This window comes from Cuculus canorus, chromosome Z, assembly GCF_017976375.1.
Source record: "Cuculus canorus isolate bCucCan1 chromosome Z, bCucCan1.pri, whole genome shotgun sequence".
NCBI classification, from domain to species: Eukaryota; Metazoa; Chordata; class Aves; order Cuculiformes; family Cuculidae; genus Cuculus; species Cuculus canorus.
Genome location: NC_071441.1, coordinates 70472913 through 70497391, shown reverse-complemented (window position 1 = coordinate 70497391; position 24479 = coordinate 70472913). Strand labels below are relative to the sequence as shown.

Here is a 24479-nt window from a genome sequence, read left to right as displayed (position 1 = left end):
CGACTAGAATAGGTCTGGTTACACTATGACACAATAGTCAATGATCAAGTAATTAAGAGTGGGATCCTGAGGGTTACAGGTTCCATTTAAACTGAGAGGAAATTTATCCAAAAGTCTGCCTTCATTAGTTGTTGCTCAATGACTGAGTCCTCTGTATGCATAACCTACCTTTGCACAAAACCTAAGGCACATCAGTTGCTCTATGTTGCTGAAGAAGGTGTTGATTCTGCTCTGCTTGTTTCCGTCATCTTGAGTCTGTTTACCCACCTTTATGCCACCTTGCCAGTATGGAGATGCCCACACACTTGCTCATCTACATCTATCTTTACTTTAAAGGCCATACCTTATGTAAATATATACATACTTCATTCGCTAAAAATACATTTCTGTCAGCTGACAACTCCCTCTGAATTATTTTTTTCTAGAAACTTGCTAACCACAGATTAAAAGTAACTTGAACATCATTGAGCTTTAGGTTTCTCTTTTTTTTCTTTCCCCTCCTGCCCTCCAAGAGGTAATGTTTTCCTTTTACATGTCTCTCCTCCTAATGACAGAACTGGATTTATAAACAATAAAAGTAGTTTGGGTAAGGAGGTTTCAAGGTAAAATTTTACCAGATATTTTCTGAAATATTCTTAAAATCAAATATGTATTTATGAAAATTACAGATATGCTTGTGATTAATAGTGTTTTGTGTATTTAAGAGATACTAACTGGAATTCCAATTGTTTTCACTGAGACTGTTTGTTCTCCTCATTAGAAGCCAGACCAGTTACTTGCACACGGATGTCATACCATCTCTTTGAGGTTAAAATCTCACTCTGAAGTTATGTGATGGGAATATCTTCAAGAAGACAGTGGGACATTTGGACTTAGGGTTCAGAGTTGGGGAGGGAGGGTAATTGATGATTTAGGAATTCTTTTTCTTTTTTTTTTTTCCTTTCAATTAGTTCTTTTTATGTCTACAATTCTGACTCTCAAATTGTATTTTAGAGATTTCAAATCACAGAACTCTTAAAGTTATAACGATTGTCCTGGACAGTGGCAAAATTCAACGGGTTTTTGCATTATGATCCAGCCTTTCTTCAGAAGTTATATTAACTGATTCTAGACTGCAAGTGAAACATCTCTTTCTTGGTTTATGTCATTTCTGTCACATACAGTCCATAATGACCACATTAACTTCAGAAGGCTTTTTGTTTTGTTTTACACTTTGAGGTGACACATCAAGATCTGATTGAATGGGGAATGGTGAATCCTCTGTCCAAACTAGCAACAAGGTTTTTGAAAGTTCTAACCAATGACTTCTTCCATCCCTTTCATTTCCAGTTCTGTTTGTCTCAGGATAAAGGTTTGCTTTCTACCAGCAAACCCTGAGCACACAGCTTCCTGCCAAGTTTCTGAACTCATCTTCTGAATGATGTCATTGTAGTTTATTTAAGGAAACCAGCCTTGTCTCTTGATAAACTATCATGCCTGGATACTTTTTTATGTTTCCTATGTGAGTAACAGAGAATTATTTATGACTTACCTGACTGTTCTTGATAACATGCACTAACAATATCAAGCATAGTTCATCACCATAAAATAAAAAGTACTCATAAGGCCAGGGGTCTAAGTCCTTATTCACATGAGTTCACAAATGACACATACATAACACCTTCTCTTGACCCTCTACTGCCTGTGACACAAACAGCACTACTGAAGAGATATCAAAAATAATTAACGAGCCTGGTATAGGAAAAAAGAAACCAGCACTTCAGTGAGCAGTTGAATCAGGACACTTCTTTCCCATCCCCCAGTAAACTACATATTTGCCTGCTCTTGCAAATTGCTGTTTGTGTCCTTTGCACTGTAAAACTCAGAATTGAGTAATTTTTAATAACATGCACATGAATGCTAATGTATGGAAATGGTAAGGCATGAGGAGTTTGTGTCCAGATTCAGATGCCTTGCCTCTTAGCTATGTATCACTTTGTTTTTAGTGGAATGGCTACACGCACATATTTTACAGTAATTACTTTCTGGATGTACTTTGTAAGATGACAGAAATATGTTTCACATATTTCTGTGTTATATGTGGGCCATAAAGTCATCTTGTGGAATAATCAAAATACTTCCAAGCAGGTATGTGTTGATTAATAAAGTCTTTACAGCACTTTGGTTTTGGGTGGGAAAGAATCATGTTGAGATATTTTGAAGCAACTAGAAAGGAATATAAAACATAAAATTATTTGTTGAATCCTCTTTATCTGAATGAATTAAGTTGCTTTGGGCATTATGAAATTGTCTTGCGTAAAACGGAAGGTTAATGGAGCAGGAAGTGTATGTATGCACAAAGACCACTTTGTGAGCATCGGACAATTCAAATTCTAGCATTTACTTGTGATTGTTTATTTTACATATAATAGAGTAGCTGGATGATGAAGTATATTAGTTCTTTAATAATTTATAGAAATGCTTTGATGTTGCAGTAATTACATTAAAGGTCACATATCAAAGGTAATTTGGTTGAGCAGCTGTGATGGTTTCTCAGAAGCAATCAATATTGCTGTCCGTGGTGCTGATTTCACCAAGGGGACTGCCAGATTAAAGGAGGCTTATTACCAGCCAGACAGACACGGGGGAAATCAAGAACAGATTGGAGAGATGCACTATTCTCTTTCCCCACCTATAATTAACACTGTTCACTATAATCTGTGCTAATCCTTCATAGTGGGAAACTTTTTTTTTTTTTACCTTTTTTTTTTACCTTTTTTTTTTTTTTAACTCCTACATTATAAAAGGCACAGTAAGTAAGGAGTAATTTGGGGGAACAGGAGACAGGAAGTAGAGGAAGTAAAAGTTGAGTGACCTTTAGGATTTCTTATCTCTCAATGATAAAATATAATATCAAAAACACGGCCTAGAGTTTTGGGGAAAACACAGAGTGGGATGAGGAAGTGATCTAGACAAAGAGAGTGCAGAGGATGTGAGAATTATCTGCCTGTAGATTTGGTATAATATTATCTATTTGCCCCACAAAGCTCCACAGGAAATGAAATCAGGGAAATAAAATTACGTTTTAAGTGTAGTCATTTTTATTACAAATTATAGTGAATCCAACTTTTTCTACCCTTTCTTTTTTCTTTCTGAAGGAAATGGCAGATGATAATGCTGAGAAATGTAATTACGCTATCAAGATCTACTTTTATTTATAGCACAAATAAACTGAGCTCATGTATGATAAGCACAGCAGCATTTTTTTCCTCTAGTTCTTTGTGGTTCTCTCAGGCAATGAGACTGAATAGTCCATGTATACTTGGTCAGAGGCATTACCTCTTTGCATAATGTTAAAACCTCCCTGTAAGTCTTGCAAAGAATAACTATGACATTAAGTAGCTAAGAAACTGTTAACCTCAGCAATCTATAGGGCTTATTCAAGCTGGGAAATAGGCTGAGTTTTCTTACTGTATCTGTTCCTCTTGAAAGGGAGAGTGATAGTACTGGTATGCTAAATTTCTCAGTCATAATATAATTAGTTTTCTTCCTAACTGTTTGGATTACATTTTCTCTTATGCTATCTAGAAAAAAATGCATTCTGCTTTATTCCTCATATGCAAAAATATGCATCTTTAACATCAGAAGAGAGATGAGCTCATAAAACTCACATTAAACTCGATTTCAAACAAACTCGAAAGAATCTCTCTAATGAAAGTGAAGTTGTGCTTAGTTTGAAAAAGAATAAAAAGATTTTCAAAGTTATTGGTTTTACCCACCTCAAATTCTTACGTATATGGGAGGAAAGGGGAGGAGGGGGAAAGGGAAGGGGGAGAGGGTATCTTGCAAAATCCAGCCTCTCTTGAATCCTTGTTATAAGGCTTAAATGAGACGTTAAGTGTCACGTGGACTTTAGAAGTCCCACACATATAGCATGGATTTCACTATTCAAGCACACCTCGCTGAAATTTTTACAGTCTTATAGTCTTTTTTTAGTGTTTCAAAGCTTTTTCCGAAAGCCTCTTAGAAAAACATTAAACCACATATCACCCTGCACACTGTATTATGCCAAAAATGGTATTATATTTCCACATCTTCCCATTTCAAAAGTTTTTTCTACCAATGTAAATTGCAATTTGGTCAGCGGTGGCAGGCTGGATGAGTTCCATTGATTAAAGTAGCCTGCTGAACACACAGCTTGCTCACCATGCCCTTTAGATTTTGAAAGAAAACACATTTAATTGTTCCCTTGGGAGAAACATGTCTGTTTTCTGAAGTTAAAAATGAAGATGAAAAGGAATAAAAACAGATTTGAGGTAAGAGACTTTCAAAAACTGGTCCTGTAGAAATTCTCTAGTGCTTTAAACTCTTTGGGTGTCAATGTCATGGTTAAAAAGATTTATTTTATTATTTTATTTTTTTTTTTTACCCTTTGTTTCTTTCTTCTGACGGGCCAGCCAGTGAAAGGAGTTTGGGATCTTGCTTTAGGGAAAGGAGGGGACAAGAGAGGAAATAATATGCAGTCTCCATTTGCTAAAAAACACTGTAGTTTGACAGTTCTGTTCTGTTCACCAGATGAGATGAAACACCTGGGTCCTATCTGCTTGGTAAACATTAAAGTTCCATTTCACTAGTTAAAGATTGGCTTCTGTATCCTATACAGCAGCCTCTAGAATACAAAGTAAACTCTCTCTTTGCCACCCAGTCCAAAGAGCTTTGGAAGAAAGGATACAGTGCAAGCACTCTGACAGAACCAGTGTGTTGTATTCATGCTGTTATCTCAGTTAAGACTGGTGTATTCATCACATTTGTGGTGGCTAACCAAGCTTAGCATGATAAGCAAAATGTGAACAAGGCTTCTCAGTTGTCTTTGAGATTTGGTAGCAACTGAAAAATGGTTAGTTAAAAAAAAGAAAAAAAAAACAGATTATAAAGGTAGCATTGTCTTATTTTTCTAATTTGACACCTTTTGGCTCCCAAAGGACAATTTCCAAGTTATTCAACAAAAGCATTTGCTGGACCTTCATTTGCTTTATGTGTTATTCAATGACAACTTTTCTCTCTGACATGTCTGCCATAGGAGGATCAATCTAATTTTATGTACAACTGTAAAGATGAATGATAAGTAGAAGGGATTCAGGCAAGTACAAGCTGAATAAATTATAAAGGGCAAATGATGACAGGACTGGGGGTCCCAAGGGACAGTGATATGATAACAGAAACTAAAGACGAATTTATGATGGATGTAGTTAGCATGTACTGAGGCTGTTAATTCTTCAGGGTAGTTTTACAACTTCTTGTGATTGGAGCAATCAAAGTATTTCATTTTAAAGAGATGCTGTATATTTTCACTTGTCTGTTCTGCATATTTGTATGTATGGCTTCATTTATATGCATAGCAGTAAACTCCCATAGGCTACTCAAGCTTACCTCCCATCAAAGGGTCCCTATTCTCCAAACCATAATGCCACTGTTTATGCATAAATAAATAGATAATGTGTAACGATTTGAGGGCAAAACTGTATTTCAGGAAAAAAAAGTTTCCATTTTCATGGAACACAGCAATCAAATCTTTTCAGATCCTGCAAGTAGCTGAGCACCTTCAGCTGCCTTCAAAGCCAAGCTTGGGGATTGAGTTAGCTCAGAGATCCCTCATGAAAAATTATATATAACAAGTTTCAGGTAGGTCAAATTTGGGGATTAAGCTACTTTAAGAGCAGCTGATGCAGCATCACAAAGTTAGAAGCAAATCTGATCTTGGAGCAGTTCTTGATTGCATTTCATTCATACTCTTATTTCTATCTCTTGTTCCTTATTATTAAGGATATTTGCATGAAAATGATCTTTTTTCCTTCCTCTGAAGGGCTGTCTCTTGTCTGTGAGTAATGCTTACTCTGGCCTACATTTGTGAATGCCATGGGTTTGATTCTGACTTCATTTACACAAGTGTAAATCAGCAGTGATCTGATTGAGGTCAAGGGATTTATATGGCGTAGGAAAGAGCAGACTCAGCTATATTTGTCACTGCTGAAATGATGTCATCGTGAACAGTACCATAGCTCTAAATGAGGAAACATACATCTACCGAGAATCTTTGCATCTGAATATCTGATCTCACAAAATGCTGAGCATCCCTGACACCTGCTGGGCCATTCAGTACCTCTCACGGGCTTCTTACTAGAGAGAGGTGCCAGTTCCAAACTACAGGAACTAAAGGTGGTTGGAGTCTTGGTGTTTCAGTAGCGTTAGCCATTAGACATTAGGTACTAAGGGACTCTAAACACTTGGGATTCCCAGTTGCATCACCCTACAAGTGATGATGGGATACAACACAGGGACAACTTGCAAGCAGTAAACCTCTACTTCTCATCATGTGTTCTAAGTCGCAGACAGGCAGAGGAAGAAAACTACAGGCATCCTTCAACTGTCAATTTACTTTTCATCTGATCAATTACATGGATGGCATTGTGGGACATTACCTCATCCAAAGGTCATTGTTCATAGGCTAACCTTTCCACGAACACCCACTTCCCATATTCGAACCATATAGTAATGAAGAAGCATACGCCGATTTTGTTCTGTAATGCAAGGCTGATGTAAGCTTCCAACAGAGCACTTGGAGGAAGCTGCTATAAAAGTATGCGATTTGGACATCCACCCATGACAATGTGCCTACCTATACTTAGGTAGGTTTACCAGCGGCAGCTGTACTACTCACAGTTTACATTGATGTAAGCTATCTCGCATGTGTTTCTTCAAGCAGTGAATATATGTCTCGATATCCTTCAGACGCTCAGTGAGACAAAAGTAACTTTTTTAAAGTACAGTGGTTGAAGACCATATGCAAACGTGATGGATAAGTATGTATATGTCTGCCATCAAAATTATTAAATTTAAAACCCCTAGAAGTGTGTCTTGGTCTAGTTTGATTGAAGCAGCATGTATAACAACAATTAAAATATCAGACCACAGACTTGAATGCTGTGAAGCCACTGTATTCATTGACTGTGATTCCTGGCTGGTGATTATAAAACAAGGACTTGAATCTTGCCTGAAATATTTTTTATTAATACTACTTATGTATGTAGGTGAGGAACACCAACGGATGTTGAAAACAGATTTTCAGTTGTGGTGTAGACAGACTGCAAGCCTTACCATATGAAATACAGCCACCGGTTGCAGATATATTAAAAAAATCTGTGTGTCCTGTATTGAATAGTCTGATTCTTGCATTAAACTTAAAACTGTGCCTAAAGTTAAGAACACCTTCTGAAGAACTAGATGAGCTGGAATGCTTTTGGGAGTGGCAAAATGTGTCCCATCTCTTCAGTTACAGATAAATTTTGATAGGACTTGACATGATGTAACCCATTTAGCTTCTGTGCTTCACTTCTGCTATGCTCTTACTTTGTCAGGGAGAAAGTGGTGAGGAATGACTGACCATGAGATTGCACTACCTGTTCAGTCAAGTAGATATCTGTAGTGACTTTGCTCTGTTGAGTAGCTGCAGTGAGAGACTTACAGTGGCACTGCATGTACGAGTTGTTGCACTTGGCAGATTCCCAGCAATGTCAAATCTCTCTGATTAGTTTCTGTAAGTACAAGGACAAAATTAAGGCTAACCTATTTTTCAAAGAGGAAATGTGCATTTCCCATTTTTCTCTTTAATGGGAACTTCTTATATCTTGTTCCTTATACTTTTTCTCCCCTCTCCTTCCCACCATTTCAACCTTCAAAAAAAATCATCTTTTTTAAAATATAATTCTTTTTAAAAACATGTGCCTTTAAATTTCTTTGAGTTCTTTGATTCTGATATGCATACATTTTTCAGCACAAAATGAATCCTATGGCTCTTGAATGAAGTTGTTCCCTTCCTTTCCATTTAAGTATGGTAAAGTACCATCCTCAAAGCCTGTGCTGCTTTCTACTCTGTATTTTCTTTGGCATGTTGCAAAAAATGACTGGTTTGATCACTGGCTTTGTAGGCAGATTTTGGCAGAGTAAACCATGTCCAGTTATAACAAATACATTCCAAGCTCAGGTTGTTCCTTCAAACAGATGGAGTGAGTTTATTTTTCTCTTGTTCTCTGTAAAGCTGAGTCGTCTCTATGCTACTCTAGTGATGTTGTGTGGTAAATATGTAATTTATAAGATCGCCGGCAAGAGTTTCTGATTTCATTTATAGCTTTGATCAATGGATTAGCATTTTGTTTCCAGGATGGTAGAACTAGAATCAGATTTTCTGTGTCTTTTTATTTATGGTTGGCTTACTGTCAAGATCTTCCTTGGTAAACATCTGAGATATTGCTTCTGTCTTTTGCATTACTTTGTGGTGTCCTTTCTCAATAATGTCGCACTAGTGCCTCATGTCTGGCTGAACAGCATTTTCTCCTTCTTTTCTCCTCCATCCAATCTCACTCTGCACGTCTGTCCTTGCCATCTCTTATCTCCTTTGTAGATTTGCTGGAAACATTACCCTGTGTTCACGTAATGCCTGCCTGGTGAAATGAGTTGAGATTATAGCTTCTGAGGAGGAACACCATGCTTCTCAACTGCTGCCTTGGAGATCACGTATTTTTTCCAGGCAAAGAGAGAGACTTAGGTTACTGATCCTTTCCACGTTTTGTGACGTTACAAGTATATAGTAACAGAGTTGGCTTGTTGTAAATCTGATATTTCTTGAAATTATGAGGCTTAGTGTATGTTATGTTTTCAGTGTATGTTCATGTTGCCCAGGAGAAATAAGACAGCCAGGACAGTGTTGTTCCTGCAGTGTTCTTTTGCCTGTTCTTCCTTAGATCAGCTGGGGAGTGACTAGGTATTGATGTTCGTGCCCGTGTTTATCCTAGGCAGCGGAAGAGAGGTGGGGTGTGGTGGAGGGAGGGCAAGCCTTGCAGGCTAGCTGTTTTGATGGCTGCAGCCTGCTGCTCCCAGCTTGTTATTTTTTCTAGCACCGCACCTTCACATTGCTTGATGTTACACTCATTTTCAACTGGCTTGGGAGACACTAAGGCACTCCTGGGTAAGCTGGCAACAACATGGTGCTATCATCCAACAAGCAGACTGCTGCTGAGGGGATCCTGAGAAAAAATGAGTCTATTTGTGGGCTTTGAATGTTTTTTTTGAAACTATAGTATAGGCTTTACAAATGTGGATACACCACAAAGAGTAAAATATAGGTGTAACACCCTTCAAAGAGTGTTGCATGTCCCAGTGGAGGTCCAAATTTATCCATGTAGCTATGTGTTTCTCTTTTATTTTTATTCTATTAAGCCTTAAACTTTTCCATCAGCACTCTGAACCCTAGCTGCCACAGCACAGTAGTAATGCCTCTAAAGTGAGCCTGTCCAAACTAATTTCATTGTCCTTGTTGAGTGAAGTGCAACAATTAAGCAGACAGCACGAATGGGTCCAGATAAATTGGGTATTTACAATTATTTCAGTTTGAATAATCTAATGTGATGTTCATCATGCAGCTAAGAAATATGTTTCTCGATGAGGGGGAGCTCTCATTCTCTACCTTTGTTTTGGGTGTAAATTCAGAGTAACTCCATGGATTCTTGCATAGTTTAAGCTTCTTTGCATCAGTGCAGCTGAAATGAGAGTGTTATCCTCTTTCTTTAGATGCCCTGTAAAGCTGCCTCTCTTCAGCTGTGCTTGCACTTTACAGATACAGCCAGGGGAGCTGGAAGGTCATTTCCCTTTTTTTTTTTTCTTTTTCCTTGTCCAGTGTTGTGTTGTTGAACTCATCACCTTGGGGAATCTAGCTTTCTTTGAGCGTCTCTTTACTCTCCAGCACTGAAACTCTGACTGACAACTCGAGTTACTCTCCAGATCTGGTATTGCTGCTGACTTTCTGCATAGCATTGCAGTTGGATCCCCTCATTACCAGTCCCTTTCTTTCTTGGTGTTAGCACCTTGGTGCTGTATTCTGGCTATCCAGAAATTATAGATGAAAACTCATAACAATCCCAGTTGAAAGGCAGGGGATTTATACCAGCAGATCAACACTAAAAGGCACATCACTGTTACTTTCTGCTACATTTCTTTACAGGATATGTTACTTTCCCTGCCTTCCTCCTGGGCCATGTCCCTCCTCTCTGCTCAAACAACACAGGGTGTTGCTGAGCAATCTTCATGAACTTAATCACATTTGGGCCCAGTGCTTTTCCTGCAGACCCTGGAGTGCGCAATGTTTAGGTCTTGGTTATTAGTTTACACAATAAATGAAGCCCATTAGAAGAGGATAATAGGGCTCGAGAAGGCCACCTCACTCGTTATCCGAGGAGGTTATGCTAAGCCTCTGTAGTTATTAATCATACTTTCCCATGCAGATAGCTGAAGATTAAGAGTCACATTTATCTGCTTTGCTCCTCATTCTTTCGCACTGACGTGCAAATGCTCTTTATAATCACTGTTACGGTTATTCATAGCCCATCCAGTCAGCCAGGACTGCTTCTGAGATGTCACATCCATAGTGGCTTGAGCATACAGATCAGAGCCACTGGAGGTCTCTCCATTTATATATCGGAAAACATCCTTGAGAGTCCTAGAAAGTCTGCTAGCTGTTATTGAATTGCAGTATCTTGTCCAGAAGCCAAGAGAGTTCTGAACAGAAGCTGACACTGTTATCAGAGCCAAGTTTAACAACGAATCTCTTGATTTCACTTGCTTTGCCTTTTACTACCAGCTCTAACCTTGAACTTAGACTAAGATGACATCCCACCCAGCAGCTTTCTGAAAATCTAGCCTAATGTTCTTTTAATCAAAATGACTGACCCTTTTTTTCCTTACTTAATTGTTGAAGTGCTTAAATCAACTGGGTTAAAATCAGATCTGTATCAGGTAGACTCAGCAATGTTTCAAAAAGAAAAAGAGTTACAAAATGAAGCATTTATTGCCTCAAAGATAATTTGTCTTTTAATAATTTCTATTTTCTCTCATTCTTTTTCTGTAGTATGTGCACAGACATACACACACAAAGCAGCCTCTCAGAAAACCTTCATCAAAACCCAGGTGCCTGGGAAATGCCAGTGCAGTCTTTTCTCCAGAAAGACTTTAGTTATGGAGCATTTGCTCCAACAATATTACGGTTAAAGCAACAGTTATCAACTGGCTTCTTTCAGCACATATTGACAGCACAACTATCTGGTTGACTAGCTCACTAATGTACAACTGCTTTCATCTGGTTACCTACCTATTCCTTTATTTGATGTTCACTATCAGCTTTACGGAAGCTGTGCTCCAATATTCTTCTGGTTCTACTTAAAGTCATCTTCTTTTCTGTAAGTGAGTTTAGATTCTGAAGTAGGGCCCAGGTCAGTGACACACAGAAATCCCAAGTCTGTAAGTACACAGTATCAATCATCCACACTTAAAATCATTAGTTTGCCCATTTGCTAAAATCTGGATTTGCTGTGTTGAATGTGGAATGTGAGCTACCATATATGTCAGTTTCATCGAATCAGAGAATCATAGAATAGTTTGGGTTGGAAGAGACCTTAAAGATCACCTAACTCCAACTCCCTGCCATGGGGAAAGACACTTCCCACTATATCAGGTTCCTTGAGGCCTCATCCAACCTGGCCTTGAATGCTTCCAGAGAGGGGACATCCACAGCTTCCCTGGGCAACCTGTTCCAGTGTCTCACCGCCCTCATCATGAAGAATTTCTTCCCAATGTTTATTCTAAATATTCTGTCCTCCAGTTTAAAGCCATTTCCACTCATTCCATCACTCCATGCCCTTGTAAAAAGCCCCTTCCCAGCTTTCTTGTACTCTCCCTTCAGGTACTGGAAGGTTGCTATAAGGTCTCCCTGGAGCCTTCATTTCTCCAGGCTGAACAACCCAACCTCTTTCAGCCTGTCCTCAGAGCAGAGGTGTTCCAACCCTCTGATCATCTTTGTAGCTCTCCTCTGGAAACGTTCCAACAGTTCCATATCCTTCTTCTGTTGGGGGTTCCAGAACTGGACACACAGCCGCATGTGGAGTCTCATGAGAGCAGAGTAGAGGGGCAGAATCACTTTCCTCAACCTGCTGACTACGCTTCTTTTGATGCAGCTCATGATAAGGTTGGCCTTCTGGGCTGTGAGCACACATTACTGGCTTATGTTGAGCTTCTCATCAATCAACATTCCCAAGTCCTTCTCCGCAGAGCAGCTCTTGGTCACATTGTCCCCCGTCCTGTATTGAAACCACGGAATGACCCAGCCCAAGTGTAAGACCTTGCACTTGGCCTTCTTGAATGTTATGAGGTTCACACAGGCCCACTTTTCCAGCTTGTCCAGGTCCCTCTGGATGACATCCTGTCCTGGTGTGACAACCAGTTTGTCAATCTTGAAACTACTCTTCAACCTGTGAGGAAAAGCATAATTCCAGAATGAACAGTTCATACAATTCTTTCTTCAACTGAAGCAAATAAAAATTCTAACCATATTTTTTCCTTAAGAAGTCCAAGTGTAAGGAGGTTTGTTTCCCTCAAACTTGCAATGATAATTCTAATATGCAATGATGAAGCTTCCCAAATTCTGTGCTTGGATACAAATTCTGCATATCTAGAGGAAGTCATCCTCCAAGTCTGGACTTGAAGGTCTACTGGTCTCTGTTACTTCATGATCTGGCTTCTCTTTTTTTTTTTTTTTTTTTTTTTTTTTTGTTTTAATTCATTTTTTTTTGTTATTTTTTTCCTGGCCTATACGGTGTGTTTGATAATGAATAAGCCTTTTGCTATAGCCTCATGGTTTTTTGGTTTGGTTTGGATTTTTTCCTCTTAATGAAAGTATTTTCTCCTGAAAATGTCAATTCAAGACCTTTCCATTTCAAGGATCATGGTGATTTTGGCCGTGCATTTATTTGAGACTTATTTCTTGGATCTGTTAGAATATTCTTCTTCAAATGAAAGGGCCAGAAAAGCAAAAATCAACCCAGACAGGCAGGCATGACATTTGCTTGACATATGGAGCTTCCCTGGTACAAATCCCAGCCTTACCTAGTTCAAACTAAAGAAGTGAACAGATACTGGCTTTCCTCTCCCCACCCTAATTAAGCTTCCTGTTCACCATATTGTTGGCTATTTGAAGACAATGTAATGTTTGCATACGTGCTACATTTATTTCTTTCTCCCATCTATTTTCACAGAAGTCACTAGGTAAGTAATTTACTTGAAATACTAAGGATTTTGTTTAAGTGGATGAAGACTTTTATATTGAAAATTCAGGCACAAGACCAGACCAAGCTGGTTTTGAGAAGAATTGGTAGGGTCTGGACATGCTGTAAAGAGACAAGAGCATGTGTATGGACAGGGAATTTCCTGTAGCTAATTCAGATTTCATTAACATGTTTGTATCTCTTCAGTTGTCTGCCTCAAAATTGGTCTCCTTTGTCTTGTTTTAGGTGGGAAAGTGAGGCCATAAATAAATGTAGAGATAATATCTGTGATAAAGTGTGGTTTGAGGGCTGAAACTGAATCAAGATTTAGGAAATACAAATTGAATACTTGCCCATGTAACAGAAGTCAACAAACCCACATTTGCCTTGCTATCACACCTACAAAATGGAGCTAATTAACTTCCCCCATCGTTACCTCTTTGATTAGTAGACTTCTAGGGCTCTCCAGGTGGGACTTTTCCTTTTATATGCATCTCTGTTTATGTACAGTACTTAGCAGTGACAGCTCTTGCTTTTTGACTACAGTGTCCTGGACATTCCTGTGATGATGATAAAGGATGATAACTGTTGGGAAGGAAAAGCTTTCTTCCAATAAGAGGTGATGGCTCAGGATGATTCTTGCCTTTCAGAAAGGGGCTTTCTCTTTTCTCTTTCTCATGACTGACCTGAAAATAAATAAGGGAAGAGTGACATTCTTACTATTGCCTTTTTTATTTTTTAACATTTTTTTTTAAAAAAATAAATAAATAAACCAGAGGAGATTTTCGCTTAGACTCATGCTGTACTTGTTCATACTGCATTTGACATCTGTGATAAAATTTGGGTCAGATAAACTTTTCAATAAAAAGAGGCACCCTACAAACAGCCCCGTGCTCATATTAGGGTTATGTCAGGAATAATAGAGACTATTGTCAGTGCACTAAATCTCTGCATTGTATTAAGTATTCCTCACTTTTTTTCCTCTCCTTTTCTAAAAGACATGATACAAGATCCCTATGGTGTTCCACCACATCTCACCAGAGATGCAGGAAAAGGAAAGCTGGTTAGCAGGGAGCAAAGCTCCTCTATTTTACTCTAGCATCATTAGGCATAGGCAAAAGGAGCTTTTTTTCTTGTCGTGCCATCTCAATGAGAATTTCAAGACGGAAGGAGGGCTTTCATCAAGGGGAACTCTAGTTTCTTCTTTCTATGACTTCATGAAGAGGTTGTGGTTTGGGTATTTTTGTAAATAGTGTCCTGCAGAGAGATGAGAGAATGACACATTGGTATGTAAAAGAGATGGTCCTAGTTAACTTCCCTTCAGTGTTGTATACCTAAGCTCTCCCTTGCTGCTTATAGGTGCACAAACTTTAGGCACCTGCCTGTATGCAGAAAAGGTGCTATCTGTATTGTCTTGATGCTGAGTGACATTCCTTGCTGTATCTGTACACTATCCACCAGAAAAGCTCATGTGCTATCACAGTCCTACACCCATCTCTGATCTGTTCTCATTTAGGAATGGCTCTTGGCCTTGATTGCTTTATGCATCTTGCCTTACTAGTTCTGCTTCAGTGCCCACAGCAGTGTGGTAACCCAGGAGTCCTGATCCGACTACCCTTTTGTATATCAGCATCTGTTCCTAACCCTCAAGAATGCTTTCAGCACTGAGCCTCAGTGAAGCCTCATGCCTGTCTGGTGGGATAACTGGAAGCAGGAGAGAGAGACCATTGAACTTTATTTCACCTATGCATCACAAAAGGCTTTGAAGTTATGTCATCTCGATAAAGGAATTATTTGCTTCAAATTCCATGCTCACAGCTGATCTGAGGTGCTTTCACTGAATCTTTTCTGTTTCTGAATGGTATTTTCTAGGGTAGGTTATGAAGTCTAGTTCTAGAGCAAGATACCTGTTCTCCATTGAAGCCTTGTTTCATTTGACCAATGCATCACGAATTCAGTCTTATCTGCTGGGCACTGCACACCTGCACTTTCTTTCCCTTTCTTTTTCTCCTCTTCCTTCTTTTTCCAAAGCCTAGTGACATCTTTTGCTATGTTTGAGGTGGTAGTGTAGATCAAAGTCCTCCCAGGATCAAACAATATGCTGCATGCAATCCTTATGGTTACAAACAAGGTCTTCCACTGACAGAAACACATTTCTGTGCTCCATTTTCAGCAGCCTATCAGACTTGATTCAAGTGTAGCTTTTGATTTCACAAGGAAACACTCTTCTGCCCTTCCCCCCAAACCTTCAGAAGGAATAGGAGGGGGGAAAAAGTCTCCATTTAACTGAAAGAAAAGTGAAGACAGCTTTCTTGAAACTTTGCTTTTCAAGTAACCCTTTAAAATAACCTTTATTATTTGAATGAATAGGTGAGTCCAGAAAAAAGAAGCTGGATAAATGTTTTTCAGTACAGGACGCAAATTACTATGGAGATATATTTCTTATGAGTCTTTTCTTCACACAGCTTCAAGCAAACTTCCAAAGTAGATAAATTGAAAATAGAAGTATCAATGTACAGTTTTCTGACTAGTTTAGAACATATTCTATCTCTTCGGGCTTCTGAAGAACTTTCTGAAAGTTTAAGTGACACAGACACTGAAAAATGAATGCAAATAATTTTGCAAATCCAGTTAGTAGACGTTCAAATTAGTTTATAGCACTTTGAGAATACTATTTGGTGCACAACTTGGGGTTTTGTCAATTTTTTTGTTCGGAACATTTCCTAAAAATCCTTTATAAGTTATTTTCCAAAGACCTGCTTGGACTTTCAGAAAAAATCTGCAACATTTTTTCTTTGACTGTTCCTATACAGTCAGGAAAATGCAGACATAAGGAGTGTAAACAATAACACCCCTCTCCACATTAATGCAAGAAAAATCCATGGGTTTGCTAGGGATAATAATTGCTGATTAATATTTCTGAACAAATGATTCTCATACCCCATAATTCTCACGAGATTATTAAAAATCAATAAATAAAAAGTTCTTGTTAATAATTAAGTCCAAGGATGCTACTGTATACTCCTAGTGTTACTGGATTTGGTACCATTGTGGTTCATTCTGATACACAGCAACAGAAAAAAGCACTTACTTATAAGTGGCATACAGATGAAACATTTTGCTTTCAAGAAGAAAATTAGATATCCTCCCTTGATGCCCACTTCATCAGGGTCTGTTTATTTGCCAGAAGAGTCTTAGTTTCATTCCTAGCTGATATTTCTTCTTTAATTTTGAGCATCCACTCTTATAGTACAAGGAGCTGGCATACAAGTCCTCAGTAGACAAGAAAAAATACAAATTATATACTAGAAAAAACCTGTTTGTGAGGAAGGAAAAGACATGAGCAAATTTCCATCTGTGATTACTCCTTATGGGATCACATACATACTGGCTCTCGTCAATGGCCTCTCCTCTAGAGTGCATACAGAGTGAATAATTGAGCTTTTTCCCCCTGCATAAAGTGTATTTTCTATCTAGTATGAAGTGAGGTGCTAGTCTCCCTCTGAAGATTCTTTTGTTTATTGGCTTGGCTGAGACATTCAGGAGACAAAGTTCTCTAAACAGCACATACTCATAGTGAGAGGGCAGTGGGCCTTTCTCTCCCACAGTTAATTCCTTCAAAGTCTTTCCCCATGTACCTTGCAATGTAAACTACACTAAGGTCTAAGTTTCTTTCACATAAAATATCCCGCTGGTCATTACAGATAGCTAATGGTAACTCAGACGCACAGAAGCACAGGATAAAAATTCTTGATATAATTATGTATTCATGTACTTGACTGAAAGTCCAAACCTCCAGAAGACGTGAAATGATTACAGAAGCCAAACAATAGTGTGTACAAATGCACTTTAATATGAGGAGATGTGTATAATACTTGAGAGACAGAGAGAGATTTGATGTAAACTCAAATAAGTTTATTTAAATTTTAGCAAATTTAAAAATCCATTCCATGGAGCCACCTCTGGATCATAATCTCACCTCCTTTCCCACATTCAAAGAAACACATTCAACAGAAAATCTAGGAAAACAGTTTTATGGGAAATCTACAAGCTGGTATGGTTAAATGGCATTACAATGTAACTTTTTTGAAAGTAATATGTTCACATTTTTTCAGATTCTCTGTGAAAATGAACATAATAGAAACCTCCTTCAAAAGTACACTGAAGCAATTCCATGTAATGTAATGAAAACATCTTCATTTAAATGAAAATACTGCTTGTAATTCTGATTAAGATTTAAATTTATGAAAACCAAGTAAAAGTATGATTTAAAAGTGATGTAAAAGAAAAGGACACTTGGTAAATGGAATACATCAAGAAATGCAGAAACATGTTTCAGTTGGGAAAGAGCAGACTTGAACAAGAAGAGGTTGGTATAATCCTTTATATCGAGCTCTCTGGATTATGATCTAGACTGTGTGGACCACATCAGCAGAGTCTTCAAAAGGCTGGCACAGGAAGCACTAACAACTTTCCCACATGTGCTTATTCATCACCACAGGTAAATCTTTCCTCTAGTCAGACCTAAAACTGTTCTGCACAACTGAGGTTACTGAGGCATATTTCTCACAACCTGCCTGTTTCCTTGTTGAAGCTCAAGACGCCTGGCTGGGTGAACTGTTTCATAACGCTTGGCACTGCTCCCTGGGCTTTCATTGCAAGCTTCAGGTGATTCAGAGCTGAAATCACTCTGCTTGCTCTGATAGTGAAACTACTCTTTGGTATGGTGGTAATGATGCAAGAGACCAATTCTTGCCAGGGTACGAGGGGAGCTCCATGAGTTTGTGAGACAGATCTACCACAGAAAGATGATACATCCAGCAGCATATGGCCTGTGTGTACACGTAGTATATCTGCTCACTGCTGACTCATTGACGCCTCCGCAACCAATGCTCACGTGTCTAGGAGAGGTCATGTCTCCACGTTGTGGTGTTCCACTGGTGTCTGTTTGATGTCATCTCAGGAGTCCATGGGATTAAGCAGTTGTGTAGAAAAATTAGAGGCTTTCTGAAGTTGGAATTAAAGCACAATTTTACTTTTCCAGAGGGAAGACAATGACGATGCTCTTCAGGCTTTGTATTCTGCTGGTTTTGATATCTCTCTGTGGATTAGTCAATTACAAATGACTCATCTCTGTGCAGAGAATCTGACTTAGTACTGGGGGGAGGGGTGAATAGATTGTATTTTCTGGCAATAGGTGGGTAGATTTTTCTTAAATACATGTTCAGTAACTGTTTCATTCTGCTCCTATTGGAATAAGCAAAAAAACCTTCATCTGGATTCACTGGAAGTAGATCTAAGTCAGTGGCATAATAATGCCTTCTTTTTGTGTGACCTATCCTTCATGTCCATTCTCAGTACACGTGGGAGGAAGTGGAATGAGGCTTAGTGAGATTTTCTCCAAGTCTAGAGCCCCTTATCTCCAAGAACCCTGTTTTTCTTATGCTCGGAAGCTAGTGGGAGTTGTGCGGTGAATAGGTGAATACAATTTTCAGAAGCTGGCTTGGTAGTGGCAGACATGCAAGTTAAACTGGAATGTGCCGTCATGTGATTTTACTTTTAGATTAAGCCAAACCGGGTGTGATATTCTAGCGTTGCAGTGCTTTTGTGTAAGCTTACTGATCTCAGTCTCTTTATCCAGCTATTACCCTTCCCTCTCTCAAAACCTCTCTCCCTAGGATTTAGTACTTTAACTCTAGGCTAGCTGGTTTGGCTCTCAAAGGCCAGAGAGAGTGCAAAGTAAATTATAGGCATCCTCATAGACATCCAACACTGTTCCACAGTTTCCTGGTTGTATTCAGCATTGGCTTTTTCCCATGTTTCACTGGCTATTTTATAATGTAAAGAGCCCTGATGCATGAACTTAACAGGCTGTGGACAGTTGTCCTCTGTTGGACTTGAGTGGAAAGGGTGAATGAGATTATTGTCCATTGGTTTCGCCATCTCACCTAAATGTTCCCAAACTGGCTTTGTGCACAATCAGCTGAGTGGTTGGGGCTATTTGAATTGCTGATCTGTACAAATCTGATTAATCTGATCCTGGAAGGAAAAATACTGCCTCTCTGTACATTAGAGAGACGCACAGGTGACTGTGGCGCTGCTGCCATAAGCTGGGTAGGGCTTTGTAGTTTAGGTGCTGAGCTGTAGCTAGGCTGGCTGGATACTGCTCACCTCAGGTACTGCAGACATCTGGGTAGGCTTTTACTATTCTCTACATCCACATAACAGGTATTAACACTTTGAACTCCTGTTCTCACACCTAATAATCCACCTTGACAGATAACAGTGTTTCTTTTGTCAATGCTTGTCTGTATTTCCCAGGTGGCCTTCTGCAGGGAGGGGAAAGCAGAGAGTAGCATGGACTTAGTATCCATTTCAAACACCTATACGCAGGCTGTTATATCCTATCAGGAAATGAAAGATTCAAGTCAGACTTTCAGGCAAGCGCTCCATGGGAGACGGAAATAAAGCACTGGGACCTCAGCACTTCTCCTTGTGCTTAGCAATTTAAAACTCTGGCCATTCCTGTTCTGCAGTAAATAGAAGCAGTAAACCCATCCATTAATTTGGTTCTCAGTGATCCTGTGAGGAAATACAACCGCATCATGGGACTTGAGGTTTCGAGTCTGTTCCTAAGTTAGCTATGAAGAATACGAATTATATTGGGCAAATCCTTTTGTCTCTCTGAGGCATGAGCTTCACCTGTAAACGGGAGACAAAGATCTTGAACCCTTTAATAAAGCGACATTGAGAGACCAAATATTTATTACCAGGTCTGCTGCCCCCACAGCACGGGAAAAATCATGTTTCTTTTTCTTAACCATTTCACTGTTACCAGATGCTGGCAAGAATTACTAAAAAAACCAATAGTTTTCCCACCTCTTGGCTTTTAAAACTGTAAGACCTTAAAATAAATTTGAAAAGCACCAACCAAGCTATTCATGAGAACAATCCAAAGGCCTTCACCTTGACTTCCCAACATAGTTTGATATGATTTTAATCTGATTATTAGACTCTCAGTACATCTTGCAAGCTTGTAAAAGATACATTGCTGGCAGAAACATTTTTGTTAGTGGGGAAACTTTTTGTTGTTGTTGATGTACGTGTTGCCTGCCATAAATACTGATCTGAAAGGCAAAGGTCATTTGGTAGCTGCTTAGCAGCTTTACTTTCTGAAATGAAACTCGAGTGTGTTGGATCTGCAGCAGAAAGCAGGGGGTGTAAAACAGATCAGGGAAAAGCAGTTCCTTAGCATTGCAGCAGCCAGATAATTTTCTGGCATATTTTATCTTGGTGTTATGTTTTGGCTTCTTTTTTCTCTTAATATTCAAGGTCCAGTCAGAGGTGCAGAAGGGACAGCCTTGGTAACTAAGCCCCCTGTGTTCATTTACAGGACTACGTAGTACAGCCTGTGGCATTAAGGGATGCACTCCCAATGCCATGACCTTCTCCTGTGCCAGCCCAGGGGATTTATCTGCAGAGCAGCAGATGCAAATTTGGGCTTGTTTGCTAGGCTAACCAGGACAATTTGGTAACCAAGGGCAGTGGGTAATCAGGCCTTGACTTAGGAATTTCATTATGTGCATAGAAAAAGCCTGAAGATCAAACTGAGATTCTGACATATGCTTGGTGTGCAACCTAAATGCGCTCTGAATGAAAAAAATCGGTTCAGACTCAGTGGTACACAGTTTTCAGTCTACTCCTGTGAAACCTGCTTGTGTAGGTAGCAATTTCCGCTAAGACTTGTAATATCTTTATAAACCTCCATGGCCCATGTGACACGATAAGTCAGATTAGGTGATATAGCAGCAAGTGCTCACTCTAAATGTGTTTATTTTATTTGGGACACCAGCTTATTTCTCTGTGGATCTCCTAACCAGCCTTAGAATAGGATCATCTTGTTTCCATATCTTTCAGAAACTTGTTTTGGGGTCAATATAGGGGCAAAAACATTGCCACATTTGTAGCTAAGATGCCTGTTTCGTCCTTGGTGCTTGAAAGGCATTCACTTCAACTGTATGGGTACTCATTCATATACATATATATGTATGGAGTACACAAAAAAATAAATAACAAGAAAAAAAAAAACCAAAAAACAGTAGAGCCTTAAATCCATCATTTAGAGCAGATTTTCACAAAACATTTTTGAGAAGCTAGCAGTTTTGATGCTATCAGCAGCAGTGGCAGAACTGCCAGGGTAATAGCAGGTCCTGGCTATGGGACCAATCATCTACCACCTTCCAGCAGTAAGCAGAAAGTTTCCTGTCACCTGTGATTGTAAGAGCCACCAATCTGCAGGATCTGTAGCGCAGTCCAGTTCACTGGTGAAATTGCGACTATTTCCTTTCCTGTTTTAAACATAACGCACTGCCAAATCTTAGGAACAGAGACAATGGAAAAATAAGCATACAAACCTTCTTTTCCTAGAAAGCCCTTTTTTTTAAAAAAAAATACTGGTTTCAGCATATTTCTTATTGTGACGGTGTCTCAAATTCAGGACAGTATTTAGACCAAGACTTATTGTTTATCCTGTTTTGATGACATCTGGGATTAAAAACCAATAAGTAAACCCTCTCTGAAACTGGTAGAAAAATCTCATATAAAATCACATATAAGAACTGGGCAATACGCAGTGATATTTCATCTCTTAAGATGTCTGTCTCTTCAGAGGAGAGAAATAAATTTCAAAGCCTTGAAATGTTTGTTAAATGGAGTAGTGTTTTTCTGGCTAGCCTTTGTCATGGGTGGTCACACAGATGATCTCTAGCAGACTGGCACAGGTAGGCAATTGTTGGTGCAGCTGGTGTGCTGCACGCCTAAGCTGCTGACCACAGGGAAAACTTCTCTGCATGTAGGTGACCTACCACGACCCAAGCTGGCACACTGATGCTAACAGACAATTGGTGTCACCAAGCTGTGAGAGCAACTCTCAGTATGGACTTTTTTCTCTGCAGTGTAACTAATGAGCTGTACCTATCTTTCGGGCTGTGTAAGGAATTTTACCCGAACTGCAATTATTACTTTATAAAAAGAAAGTGGCTTCCTAAGTTGGAAAGTTGCATTTTTTGATTGCACGTATGATTCATCTGCGCTGACTTCTCCTTAATGGAGGTTAAATGTTTGACTTTCTTCTACAATCATTGGAGAACAGTAGTAGGTTGAATGTGGTCAGTCATCTTACCTATTATTTTCCATTTAATAGAAAGTGACCCCAGACTAATACCTTAGCCTGCCTGAGTGACTTAAGGTAAAACTGCTCTGAAAACTCAACTTGTGAATTAAATTTTTGCAAACCAGTAGCCAGTTCTCAAAAATGAAACTAGTCAGAAAGTGAATGTTCGTCCTATTAGCCCACATGCTTAGAAGATTTAGCATTACGCTGCTTATATAAGCTCTTCACTGTCTTTATTAAACTATTTATCTGAGGCAACTTCATATTTTCTTTTAGGATAAACTGGAGATAATGCAATGTGCTTGTTTTAATTTGCAAGGTTAACTGATCTAATTATCTTTCTGTGTTTGTTTAAATCCTTTTGAGCACTAGGCGATTGCAGGTCGCTGCTTTGTATTCCACCAACAGAAAATCTCTTAAAATGAGATGATATAGCTCAGTGGGTCTTCTTGTATAAAGGATTTTCTAATAATATATGAATTTATTAAAGACAAAGATAAATAGAGGGTTTATTTACATTAAACAAATTCACAAGGAACTATTTTTTCCTTAAACTGAGAAAGCTAAATGACATCTGCTTTTACTGTGTTAAAGGATTATCCATATTCTACAAACACATTAGACACCATCATGCTGGGTCAGAGCTTTTTGACAGACATTTCCATTTTTGTGGCAGGCAAGTTTTTTAGTGTTTGTGAGTTAAGATTTTGGTAAAGCCTCTAAGATGTGAAAATTTGGAGACTTCAGTGGAACAAGAAGCATCATCACAGTACTTCTGGTTGAGTGACTGCAACCTTTTTGCTGTTCTGTTGCTATATGCCTAGATGTTTGAAGAAAAGAAACTTGCATTCTTACAGATGCACAGATATCATTTAAGCAAAACTGAAAAATCTTTACATTGATGGCAATGTTCTTTTCTACCTTTTACATGGCCCAATGAAACCGCAAGCTAGTGACTTAAGTTCTCAACTTGTTTTCTTGCCTTCCATACACCTGAGTTCTTCAATAGTCAACCTAGATGTTCTACGTACAAAAGGTGTTTTGTTATCTCATATTTAGACCAGGAGGCTGCAAAATACAATACGATACAGAGAGGCTGCTGTGTAGCTGATGGATTTAAGCTGCATGGAGTGCTTCCTGGGGTTAAGGGGGCAGGGATGTTTGTGTCAGCTCAGGTGCTGTGTGAATATGGCCAGACTGCCTCCAGATCAGTCAGCTCACATCCACGCCTTTGCCCCAGGATCCCTTGATCTTTCAGTTCTGGGATTAGCTTGAACAGAGCTAGCTTGTTCCTGCCTGCTCCTGACATTGTAGACTCACTCAGGTCCCCACATTTTGCAGGGCCAGTAAATTTCCTTTGTTTGTGCTGCAGAAGGCTTTCTTCTAGTAACTGTACACTGACTCTGAATACTCACCGTATTAATGAATCACTATGTTCCTCCTATCAGCTCACAAAGCAAACTTTCCTAAACAGACAGAGGTTATTTCATTCTATTTCCTGAATGAACATTAGCTCAGTGGCCCAGTACATCCATCTTATCTTTTGGGAGCTTTGTTCACTTTAGCAGAGCCGATATCTTGCTTCACTTAAGCACCTGCCAGTGATAAACAGAAGAGAGACAGCTGCTAATCTCCCTGAGTCTGCCACTCCCCAAGGGAAGAGCCCATTTGATCACAGATATGAATTGCTGATGGATCACTCTATTGATGCCATATCTCACCATAAAGGGAATTGGCACAAGCCCTTCCCCAGTTTGGGATGTTTTTAAAGCTTGGCTGGCTGGGACATTGCAGAATATGCTGCAGTGAGCAGTCATGTTTTGGCTAACATGTAAAACAACACCAGTTTCAGACAGAGCTACGTATATGGAATGGCTTACTTTTGCTGATCCTGTTTACACTCCAGCTGGTCATTCATAGGCTGTCAAACCACACAGTCAAACTCTGAATTCTTTCATTGGATTATACGTGGTCTTTAGTTTGAACAGAGCCTGCACTAAGTGAGCAAAATCTAAATAAGGTTGTCAAGGCTTTGACCTAGAGTATTTACTCACATGAGCCCCACTGAGAATTGCAGACTTAATACTACGTTGCAAATGTAAGCGTTTCAGTGCATTCTCCCGTGCTTTGACAAAGTTAATTGTCTAATCTTGACACCAAGTGCCCTGTACTTTTTTAAGAGG

General features: G+C 39.1%; 1 protein-coding gene across 11 annotated transcripts in view; it reads left to right on the top strand.

The window, feature by feature from the left end:
- The window catches only part of CELF4 (CUGBP Elav-like family member 4), a 709115-nt gene that overhangs the window by 92497 nt on the left and 592139 nt on the right, over nt 1-24479 (top strand). The window lies entirely within an intron of this gene.